We start from the raw sequence: 12,323 nt of genomic DNA on the forward strand, positions 1-12,323 counted from the left end.
AAAAATGGAAAGTTGGCCTGAGTTATTTAGTATATATATATATACACACACAGAATTTGATTCCTTTATTTTTCTCATCCTCCACCTCCAATCCATTGGCATGCCCTGTGGGCTGCTCTACGGAGGAGACTTCAGATGTGTGTGCTTCCCATTGTCCCTACTGCTTATGCCCTAGCTCGAGCTGCGCTCATCTTCTTTTATTTCTTAAGTTTATTCATTTTTGAGAGAGAAAGCATGACCAGGGAGGGGCAGAGAGAGGGGGACAGAGGATCTGAAGCAGGCTCTGAGCTGACAGCAACGAGCCTGATGCAGGGCTCAAACTCACAAACTATGACATCATGACCTGAGGTGACGTCAGACACTCACCTGACTGAGCCACCCAGGTACCCGACTGCCATCATCTTCTTACCCCTCTCCTCACTTCCAATATTGATTTCCCCCTTTCTGCTTACCACAATAGTTTGTTAGTACATTAGTCTGCTAGGACTGCTATAACAAAATATCACAGCCTGGAAAGCTTCAACAACAGAAATTTAATTCTAATTTAATACTAATTATGTAAAGGTCGTATCTCCAAATACTGTCACCTTGAGGGGTAGGGCTTCAATATGAATTTGGGGTGGTGGGGAGGACACAACCTGGTCCATAGCAGTTGGATGGATCTTTAAAAAGTTAAAAATCAGATCAGGTTTCTTCCCTGTGTAAAACTCTCCAATGGTGGGGCATGTGAGTGGCTCAGTTGGTTGAGCATCCAACTCTTGATTTCAGCTTGGGTCATGATGACAGGTCATGGGATTGAGCCCTGTGTTGGGCTCTATGCTGAGTGTGGAGCCTGCTTAAGATTTTCTCTCTCTCCCTCTGCTCCTATGCCCACCACTCATGCGTGCTCTCTCTCTCTTAAAATAATAATAATAATAATAATAATAATAATAATAATAATAAACCCCTCCCAAATGGCTTCTCATCACTCTGAAGATAAAATCCAAACTCCTTACCTTGACTTTCAAAACTCTATGTAATCAGGTCCCTGTCTACCCATATTACCCAGGGCCACATCACACAACCTCAGGAGTCATGGTTCCCACACAACAGAATCATTTATGCAGAAACCCTCATCTGTGCTACGTTCAGTATATCTTGATATATCATCAGGCATCCTCGCTGTTTGGTCATCTGCAGAGGCGGATGGACTCTGCTCACCCAAAGTTAGGTTCAGATGTCCAGCCACATGATGCCACCCACACATCCTCAGAAGGTAGAACAAGATTTGTTACTTACCTTATATGAGATCTTTGAGGAGAGCAGGGCAGGTTCCCCCCTACCCCAAGCAGGTCTGCAGTGGCTTTCAAGACCAAGGAAATGAGATTGGCCTGGGTTTTTTTTTATTGTGGATTGGGGGTAGGGCTGCGGTGGCTAGGAAAGGGGCATGACTTGTTTGAGTCTCCTTCCAGAATTCAAGGAGGAAGTGCTGAACTTTTCTCATCAGCGTGTCCAGATATGGAACCCAAAGTGAAGAAGAGGGCATGAGGCTTAACAGCAATCAAATATCAAATATCAAAAATCCATCAGAACTATACTCCTCCAGCTTTTTGTTCCTCAAGAGGTCTTGACTCTTTTTGGCCTTTTGCTCTTGCATATAATTTCAAGGATCATCTCAAATCCCATAATAAGCCCTGTGAGGATTTTTATCAGAATTGCACTGAATCTGTATATAAGTTGGGAGAATCACTGACATCTTTAGGATATTGAGCCCTTGCATCAAAGAACAGTGTGTATCTATTTAAGTGTTCTTTAATATTTCAATAAAAATAAATGATTTTCTCTGTTCAAGGTTTTTATGATATTTAGTCATATATATGTTACATTTTTTGCCGCTTTTATAAAATTGTTTTATATGAGGGGCACCTAGGTGGCTCAGTTGGTTAAGTGTCTGACTTTGGCTCTGGTCATGATCTCGCTGTTTGTGGGTTCGAGCCTCATGTTGGGTTCTGTGGTGACAGCTCAGAGCCTAAAGCCTGCTTCAGATTCTGTCTCTCTCTCTGTCCTTCCCCTGCTCATACTGTCTCTCTCTGCCTCTCAAAAAAATGAATAAATTTTAAAAAAATTTAAAAACATTGTTTTATATGAAATTGTGTTCCCAACTGAATCATACCTTGTCAAGTAAGATAATGCTCCTTATCAGGTGAAGGAAGTTCCATTGTATTCCTAGTTTGCCAAGAATTTTTATCAAGGATAGGTATGAACTTAATCAAAATTGTTTTTTAAGTTTGTTTATTTTGAGGGAGGAGTAGGGGCGGAAAGAGAGATAGGGAGAGAAAGAATCCCAAGCAGGCTCTATGCTGACAGCACAGATGCAAGGGAGCACCGATGTAAGGCTCAGCCTCAAGAACCATGAGATCATGACCTGAGCCAAGATCAAGAGTTGGATGTTTAACCGACTGAGCCACGCAGGTGCCCCTCAAAACAGTTTTTTGGCTGTTAGTATGCCTTGTACTTTTTTGTCGAAAGCCAGACATGATGTACTGCGTGAAAGGAACTCTGGTAAATAGTCCTTTAGTAATGTAGTGATAAAGTATAGAAGGAGGGAAAGTGTTGGAGAGTGTTATGATTAAGTCTCTTTTAGTAAACCTGTGGCCCTGGTCTGTGAACTTCAAAAGTGCTTCTCAGATTTCCCTTCCCACTTTAGATGAGACAAGATAAGATGGCTTGGGAAGGCTAGAGTTGTGTATTTCCCATCTTTACATGGAATGCTATAGGAGGGCTCAATTTGGATATTTCTCTTGTCTCACATAGAAGGTTAGGGCCAGGTGGAGTTGGCTATTTCCCTTCCCTTAGGTCGGTTATGTTCAGATAAAATCCCCAACAGGTTAGCCTTTGTTAAAATAGTTTCTTTGGAGGGCAGGACTTATTATGAAAAACAGAATTCTCTGGTGTATTTCAAAATGATTACTTTTCCCTTGTCCCTGTCAGAAAAAGGAGGGTTTTTTCCTTTGCTATTCCCTACAAGAACCTGTAGAGGCTCCTGGAGGTTAAAAAATCACCAAGATGTGGGGGGCTTCTTCGATGACTGGATTCCTATGGAGTTTAAAATTCTGTTTTGTCCACATTGAGGCTCCAGCAATTTATCAATTATAGTTTAGATTTTTAATGCAGAATGGATCATAGACCTAAATGTAAAACATAAACGTATAAAACTTCTAGAAGAAAGCATATAAGAAAATCTTTGTGACCTTGAGTAAGGAAAAGAGTTCTTAGACATGACAACAAAAACATTATCCATAGGAAAATGGGATAAGTCAGACTTTATCAAAATTGAAAACTATTCTATTAAGAGGAAGAAAAGACAAGACATGGACTGGGAGAAAATATTTGTAAGTCACGTATCTGACAGATAAATAGTATCCAGAATATGTATACTCTCAAAACTCAGCAATAAGAAAACAACTCAAAAGACAAGTTGGCAAAAGATTTGAATGGACATTTCATCAAAGAAAGTATACAGTTAGCAAATAAGATGTTCAGCATCCTTAGTCATTAGGAAAAAGCAGTTAAAAACACATTGGATATCACTACTCATTAATTAGAATGGTTTATTTTTTAGGCTGACATGTGGGCAGTTCTTTGGTGGCTGGGTAAGTAGGGAAAGGACACCTGTGGTGGTTGGCAGCTGACTTCCAGTGGGCACAGCTCACCACAGTTAAGCAGAGGTTGTCAGAGTGGAACTGCATTGCGATTGTGAATAAATTGATTGCTCAGAAAGAGCTGGAAGTAGTTTACACACTTGATGGGAAGGAATATATTATTTCAGCTCAAATTAGCAAAGAAATGAGAGATGAGCTATGTGTCTGAGGCTGTTGAGTAAACGTTGATCTGCAACAGGTAACCAATGTGGATCTGATTCTTGCTGAAAATAGAATTGGTGACATTGTTAAATCAGAAAAGCACGTTCAGCTAGTATTGGGATAACTGATAGATGAGAACTATTTGTATCTGTTATAGGAGGTAAATGACAAATTGCAAGAAAGTGATCAAGTCACCATATCCCAACTGTGTAAAACCTATGATCTTTTGGAAACTTTCTGACACAGGCACTAACTCAAAGACTAGATAGACTTATTAATGGCCACATGGCTCTCTTAATAACAGAGGAGCAATATTTACTGAAGCTTTTATAGCTTGACATAAAGCACGCATCGTGGACTGTTCAGCGCTATTACCCAGCCTACAGCAGTGAATTCTCTGATTTTAAAATCTGGATGTCAAGAGCAGCTACTTTACTCTGTGTTTGAGGAACTTGTTAACAATGGATGTTTATGGGGCTCTCTGGTTGGTGGAAGACAGGACGAGGCAGTGTTCATTCCTGACATTCACTCCAGAACACATCAGGCAGAATGGCTATCTAGACTTTGATGCTTTGTCCAGACTTGGAATCCCAGATGCTGTGACCTACATAAAAAAAAGACAGAAGACCTACACAAGTCTTGTCTTCAAAAGCAGCTGTGTGGTCAATGATTTGCAAATCACGTGGAAGCATCAGTAGAGGAAGCCATCAGTTCTGGAACATGGTTGATATTGTACCCCTGTTTCTCAGTTCTTTATCAGTTGAGGATGCTGTGATATTGTTTCAACAGGGTGATGAGAGCATTCTGCAAGCAGGTTTCAGCTGTAGTCTTTAGTGACACCATTGTAGTCAGTGGAAAATTTCTGAATAACTGCATAGAACTATTCGGTGAGCTGATGCACCAGGAAGCTGAAAAGGAACTGAAAAATAATCTGTTCACTTAATCACTGAAGAAGATCTGAAACAAGTCTCCATTTTAGAATGCATTAATACAAGTACAAAGAATAAAAAAAGATGAAGGAAAAAGAAAAGCAACAGAGGGGAATGGAAGTGTGAGAGGAGGTAGCAGCAATGCCAGAAAGTACACAATTTTAAAAATCAAGAAGAAAGCAAGAAAAGATGATAGTGATGATGAGTCATCTTACACTGGGAAGAAGAAACCAGAGATCACTTTTATGTTCCAACATGAGATTGAAGATTAAAAAAAAATTTTTTTTTTAATCTTTATTTATTTTTGAGAGAGAAAGAGACAGAGGGCAAGCAGGGGAGGGACAGAGAGAGAGGGAGACACAGAATCCAAAGCAGGCTCCAGGCTCTGAGCTGTCAGTACAGAGCCTGATGAGGGGCTTGAGACCACAGACCATGAGATCATGACCTGAGCTGAAGTCGGAAGCTTAACTGATGGAGCCACCCAGGCGCCGCTCTTCCTGTTCTCCTTTTTTTGAGAGTGAATTCCTTCATCTTGTCATTTTGGAGGAAGAAGAAAATTAATAAAATTAAAAATTAAAATTAAAAAAATTAAAAACAAAACAAAATCAAATAAAGGAAGCTAGATCCAAGGTGTGTTTCGGTTTGCTTATTGAAAGAAGCTTGATAAAATAGAGAAAAAAGGGAAAGGAAAAAAAAAGTAAGAAAGAATTTTATAAATTAAAAAATTTCTATAAGGAAACAGGATAAAGCAAAATAAAATATAAAATTAAAAATAAAGTAAAAAAATAAAAATAAAATTTTCTTTCTCTATCCAAGAAAGAGAAAGAAAAAATAAAACAATTTAAGCAAAAACAGAAGCAAAGAAAACAAACTGATAAATAAACCAGAAAACAGAATGAAACCCGAATGAAGTTACATCTAGTTTCCACTAGAACTGAAACTATGAAGCACTCTATACTCCCTATATTAAGCAGGTGGAAGTATTTGTGTTGGTCTTCTTGGGGATGTACTTGGAGGGTGCAGTTGGGCAAGGTGTAATGGCTCCGTTATCCACTAGGTGGCGCTGCTTAGCTTACTGGGGTGGATCAGTGTGCACGCGCACATGCACCTGTACGGGAGAGGTGAGAATAGCTTCATCCAGCTCCCTAGTCTTTGGTGCAAGAATTTCGCACTTACCCACCGTTGGTCAAGCACCCCTCCTTTGTCTCAGGCCTCTGTCCACTACCCACCTCTCCTCTGTGTGTGTCCCAAGTTGTCTGCCTGACGAGCAGCACCTCCCTCCAGAGTTTTATCTCACATAGGGTTGTGTTTCAAAAACCCCACACTTCAGAGACCCCTGTGGCTTGGACCTGTGCCAGCTCTCTGGGGGAGGGTCTCGCTGAGCAATGGCCAGGTGCTGGCTTGCCCCAGAAAACGTTTGTGCAATTGTGCAGCGGCAGAGGTTCAGACATTATGGCAAATCACAACACACAGAAGGTGCCAGGTTTTGCTGCACTTTGACATCTTTGTCCCAATACCTGCAAACAGCTGCTCTCTGGGGTCTGCTGGGACCTTTGCCTGTGGAGAGGCCATATGGCCTCTATGAAATGCACTCCAAGCAGGGGAACCACTTCTCCCCATGTGGCACATGGACCCCTCTTACCCACTGCCTGCTTCTAGGGATTCGTCCTACTTCCTCACCAGAGCACCATCAGGCAATGAGCTCTGGAACTTTAGACTCTGCGCTCCACCGTTTATAGAATCTTGATGGTATTGAAACCCTCTCCTTTCTCCCCATCAATGGTTTTGGGGAGCAGATTTCTTGTCCAATCCCCTGCTAGTGTTTTCACTCTTTCTTTCCAACTACTTTCAGGGGAGTGCTTTTCTTGCACAATCCCGGTGCACCACACTCTCCCCCGTCCTTTTTCTCTCTCTGCCCTCTCTCCGCAAAAACGACTCGCTACCCTCCATGGCTTTTCTCTCTCCCGATTCACCTCTCTGCACTGCATACCTGCCGAGTTCTGTGGCTCATATTATGCAGATTGTTGCGTTAATCCTCAGATCAATTTCCTCGGTGTTCAAAATGGCCCGATGCTGTTCAAAATGGCCCGATGCTGATCTAGCTGTGTTTTAGGGATGAGACAAGCTCAGGGTCTCCATACTGCCTCTGCCAACTTTACTCTCTCCTCAAAAATCGTGTATTTTGAAATTAGTAGAGGATGTTTTAATCCTAAAATTGAGAAATTTGCAAAACAAATTTATTACTAAGCTCTTGTTCTTATTTCTGGTATAAAAGTGAACTTTTATGTGGTTGAGGGATTTCAGGGAAGCCTTCATAGGTGCAGAAGAATACCAGAGGAGCCCATACATTGCTGTGCTCTATTCTAAAACAACATGCTAACAAGAGTGAGACAAAAAAAATAAAAGCTACTTCTTAATAGGTATAAGTTGCATTATAACATTAGAATAACTAAAAAATATAATACAAGTATTTCTCTTTAACCCAATTTGCATTTCTAAATGTTATTTTTTATAACAGTGGTCACTCTGGCAATTAATTCTTTGTTGTAGGAGGATTTTTAAATGTGTTGCAACTTTTTTTTTTCAAAAATGAAAATCCCAATAAGAAAATAGGTATTCTTGTTTTCTAAAGACTATTTATAGTAAAAAGTAACTGAAATAATTCCTTGGAGTAATAATTTCAACCAAATGAGTTTTCAGCAACAATTTATTATATATCAAAAAGAAATTTATTTTGAAAATAATAGTAAGTTAAATCTTAAATATCAAAAAATTACAGGGTGGCATTCAACTCTTGATTACGGCTCAGGTTATGATCTCACAATTTGAGGGATCAAGTCCCACATTAAGTACTGACAATGCAGAGGCTGCTTGGGATTCTCTCACTCCCTCTCTCTCCCTGTGCTCCCCCCTCCAACCCCGGCTTGTGTGGGCGTTCATGCACCCATACTCTGTCTCTATCAAAAAATAAGTAAGTAAACATTTTTAATATATTGTTTTAATGTTTATTTATTTTGGGGAGAGACAGAGACAGAATGTGAGTGGGTTAGGGGCATAAAGAGAGGGAGACACAGAATCTGAAGCAGGCCCCAGGCTCTGGTTGTCAGCACACAGCCCGATACGGGGCTCGAACTCACAAGCTGTGAGATCATAACCTGAGCCAAAGTCGGACACTCAACTAACTGAGCCACCCAGGTGCCCTGTAAGTAAACAGTTTTTAAAATTTATTTAAAAAAATTTTTTTAATGTTTTTATTTATTTTTGAGACGGAGAGAGACAGAGCATGGGCAGGGGAGGGGCAGAGAAAGAGGGAGACCCAGAATCCAAAGCAGGCTCCAGGCTCCGAGCTGTCAGCACAGAGCCCAACGCGGGCTTGAACTCACGGACGGTGAGACCATGACCTGAGCCAAAGTCAGACGCTCAACTGACTGAGCCACCCAGGTGCCCCTAAATAAACATTTTTAAAAGTACTATCTTATATAATTTTTATGTGGCATTTAAAACTCTGTGTTTCAAAATGTTTGAATGTAAATTATCAGTCGGCTTCTAATTCTATACAAAGTATTAATACTGAGTGAAAGAAATTAATGTGATTGCTGATTAAGCATTATTATTAAAGTTGATAGGAGTGTAACATAAATTTAAAAATGTTTTTCCATTGGTAATTTTCCGTTAATGTATTTTCATATGGGCAAAAGAAGAAAAATGACAAACTCTCTGTGACCACAAACTCCAACTAGTTTTGTTTATTCAGCTTTCAAAATATTGAACACCCAGCTTAATGTTCTATTCCATCTTTAAGAATCTTATCATTTATGTTGCAGCAGATACCAATTTATCCACATTTGTTTCAATAGACACAATGTTAGACAATGAAGCAAATAAAATCAGTCTGACTTTCTTAACTTGTAAGAATAAAAATAGAGACAACCAAGCAAATAAAAAGGAAATCATTCTGTCTTGTTCACATTAATTTTTTCCTTTATCGAAATGGTTCTTATTTCTCCACAGTAAATAAAAACAGTTTTTAATTGCTTATTTGTGTGTGTGTGTGTGTGTGTGTGTGTGTGTGTTTTAAAGATTTTATTTTTAAGTAATCTCTACACTCAACGTGGGGCTCGAACTCACAACTCCGAGATTAAGAGTTGCATGTTCCACCAACTGAGCCAGCCAGGTACCCCTAGTTTTTATTGGAAATAAAATTATATATTTGACTTTTTATGTAAAAATCTAATTTCACGAATAAAATAAATGTTTTTAAATGTTTATCTACTATGATCATGATCTACAGATTTAAGAATGTTATTAAAAGTAAAGTTGCCTGTTTATTAAATTTTGTGGCACTTTGAAAAAAAGAATGTTTTTTTATTTTAAATGTTAATTTGTTTTGAGAGAGACAGAGAGAGAGTGCAGGCAGGGGAGGGGCAGAGAGAGAGGGAGAGAGAGAATCCTAAGCAAGCTCTCTGTTGTCAGCACAGAGCCCGACTTGGGGCTCCAACTCATTAACCCTGAGATCATGACCTGAGCCAAAATCATGAGTCAGAAACTTAACTGACTGAGCCACCCAGGTACCCCAAGAATGGTTTATTTTTTAAAAAATCAAAGAATATCCCGTGCGGGCAAAGATTCCTCATCTTTGAGGAATTAGAGAACTAGGACTAGAGCTAGCTTTGTTCATAATCACCAAAACCTGAAAACCCGATTACCCGTTAGCTGGTGAGTGGATAAACAAGTGTATGTACATTCATACAGTGGAATAATACTAAACAATGAGCGACTGATAGATGTAACAACATGTATGAATCTCAAATGCATTTTAATATTTAAAATATTTTGAGAATCTTTAAACTGAATTGCCTAACTGGAATGAATGATAGTAATCATCAAAGATGATGGATTATCAAAAAGATTCCATACTCTATTATTATTCAGTTTGTATGATATTCCAGAGAAGGCAAAGCTATCGCAATGGAGAATAAATCAGTGGTTGTAAGTATTTGGTGGCTGGGGGAAGTGTTTCACTACAAAGGAATTTTTTTTTGGAGGGGGGGATAGAACTTCTCAGTATCATGGTTATAGTTGTGGATAACACTATACCTATAGGCCTATATATCACAAAGACTGAATTTTACTGTATTGAAATTTATGAGAAACTTTAAAAATTACTCATGAAAAAAAATCTGCCCTTAAAGGTTTCTTTGGATCATATGAGTGATATGAATTTGGACTGCAAACCCATACAAGAAGTGATTTATGATTGTGATTTCTCTGGTTACTTTTTTTTTTCACCACTACCACCTGGTGTCAAAGTTGAATTAATTTTGTATAGTGAGTTTGTTTCTTGATTGTCCGTATATTGAGGTTATAAACCCTCTCTGAGATTTCAGGTTTATGTAATGGGTTTCCTACTAGACTCTCCATTTAGGTTTTACCTTTGGTATTAGTTGGGGTTCTCCAGGAAAACAGAACCAACAGGATTGTGTGTGTGTGTGTGTGTGTGTGTGTGTGTGTGTGTGTGTGTGAAGGCTTGATGAGTCCAAAATCTGATGCGCTAACCCAGCAGATTGGAGACTCAGGAAAATATTACCATTCAATTCCAAAGGCAGTATTCTGAAAAAAATCAGAAAGAGTTGATGTGGCAGATGAAGTCTAAAGGCAGTCTAAGGGCAGAATTACCTTGTACTTGAGGGAGGTCAACCTCTTGTTTTATTCAGGCCTTCAACTGATTGGATGAGGCCCACCCACATTGTAGAGGCCAATCTGGTTTACCCAAAGTCCACGGATGTAAATGTAAATCTCATCCAAAAACATCCTAACAGAAACATCCACCATAATGATTGACCAAATATCTGGGCAATGTGGTTCAGCCACATTGACATGTAAAATTAACCATTATATCTCCTGTCCCCCAGGCCCATATGGTCATTGAAGCAGAAATTCAAGTCTCTAAGGCTCAGGAAAAACATTCAGGTTAAATGCCTGTTTCATTATATATTTTTTTACTTTTGATGAATACTTTCATTCATTTAAAAGAATCCTTAATTTTACCGAGAGTTAAATTTTTCAGTTGAAAGGGCTGTTCAGGCTCTCTACCATATTGCTTGAAACAGAAATTCTTTTTCAATTCCTCTCCTTATTGCTGCCATTTTCCTTACTTCAAAATACCAAACTTGTTTCTATTTAGGAAACTTGCATGAACTGTTTTCTCTGCCTAATATATTCATCTGGAGTTTTGTGGATCTCGCGCCTTCTGGTCATCTTTCAGCTTAAATATCACCTCAGAAAGGCCATTCCTGACCACCAAATCTAAGTTATCCACTCAACTGTTTTCACTGTTAGCACATCACCATATATGTATGTATGGATCTATAGACGAAGGTCTGTACTAAGCAGTATATGTGCACAGTGGAAGAGGCGGGTGTGTTGGGAGCTTTTTTATGGCTCATGAAAGGCTTTACTGGAGGGGTTCATTCGAACTGACTACGTAATGATAAGATGGGACACCACAAAACTGGTTCGAAGATAGCAGGAGGAGGAAAGTCTAAAGCAACACTCAGCACTTACCCGATAGAAGTACGGAAATCTGTGAATCACAAGCACAAGCCACATGTATTTACCTTTACATTTTCTAGTAGTCACATTAAAAATCAAAAAGAAACATATCAAATTTATTTTCATAATATATTCTTAGCCCAATAGGTCCAAAATATTATCATTTCAACACCTTGTTAAAACATGGAGATATTGTACACTAATTTTTTTTTACTAGGACCTGAAATCCCATGTGTGTCTTACCTTACAGTACATCCCCATTTAGACCGGCCACGTTTCCAGTGCTTCGTAGCCATATGTGGCTAGTGGCTGTCCTATTGGACACGTGGGTCCAGTGTCACTTCATACTCTCCGGCTAGAAGAAAATACAGACTAGAACAGTGCTTCTCAAACTTCACCTAGTGTAGGACCAATGTTTGTGTTTTTAAAATTTCCAATCTATTTTGGATGGACGCGCTTGTAAAGTAAAATAAAGCACTACCAAAGGGAAGAGTAAAAATAAAATAAAAACTGAAATGTAAAGTGTAAGCTTAATTTTTAAGTGTCGTATTCAGTAGACATAATATCGCACACTCTCACTTTCCATTTCTGTACTTCCTTGCCATGGGCCACAAATACGTAGTTCATAGATTCATAGACTGGCCCGTCTGTGGGGACCCTGGTCTAGAGTGCAGTGGGGCTTGCTTGGCCTCTAACCAATTGTGTTACTTCCTGCATAAAGTGTCTCTCGAGTCTGGGTTGATGTGTTTGGTTTTCGTTTTTTAAGTCTTGTAGACACTCTCTCAAAGGCATTCCCCCCTCTCAATTTTCTTAGCGTTAACTCCATGCGAGAAGGGTTTCAATTTTCTTTTATTTAAACAAATTTTTTTTAATGTTTATTTTTGAGAGACAGAGACAGAGCAGGAGCGGGGGAGGGGCAGAGAGAGAGAGACACATACAGAATCCAAAGCAGGCCCCGGGCTCTGAGCTGTCAGCACAGAGCCCAACATGGGGCTTGAAC

The 12,323-nt window shown here is 39.4% G+C and overlaps 1 pseudogene; it reads left to right on the forward strand.

The window, feature by feature from the left end:
- Positions 1-1,074: 1,074 nt before the first annotated feature.
- LOC106977431 (E3 UFM1-protein ligase 1-like) lies at positions 1,075-6,825 on the forward strand (annotated as a pseudogene).
- Positions 6,826-12,323: the final 5,498 nt, after the last annotated feature.

The sequence above is a fragment of the Acinonyx jubatus genome, chromosome B4 (genome assembly GCF_027475565.1).
Source record: "Acinonyx jubatus isolate Ajub_Pintada_27869175 chromosome B4, VMU_Ajub_asm_v1.0, whole genome shotgun sequence".
Taxonomy (NCBI): Eukaryota; Metazoa; Chordata; class Mammalia; order Carnivora; family Felidae; genus Acinonyx; species Acinonyx jubatus.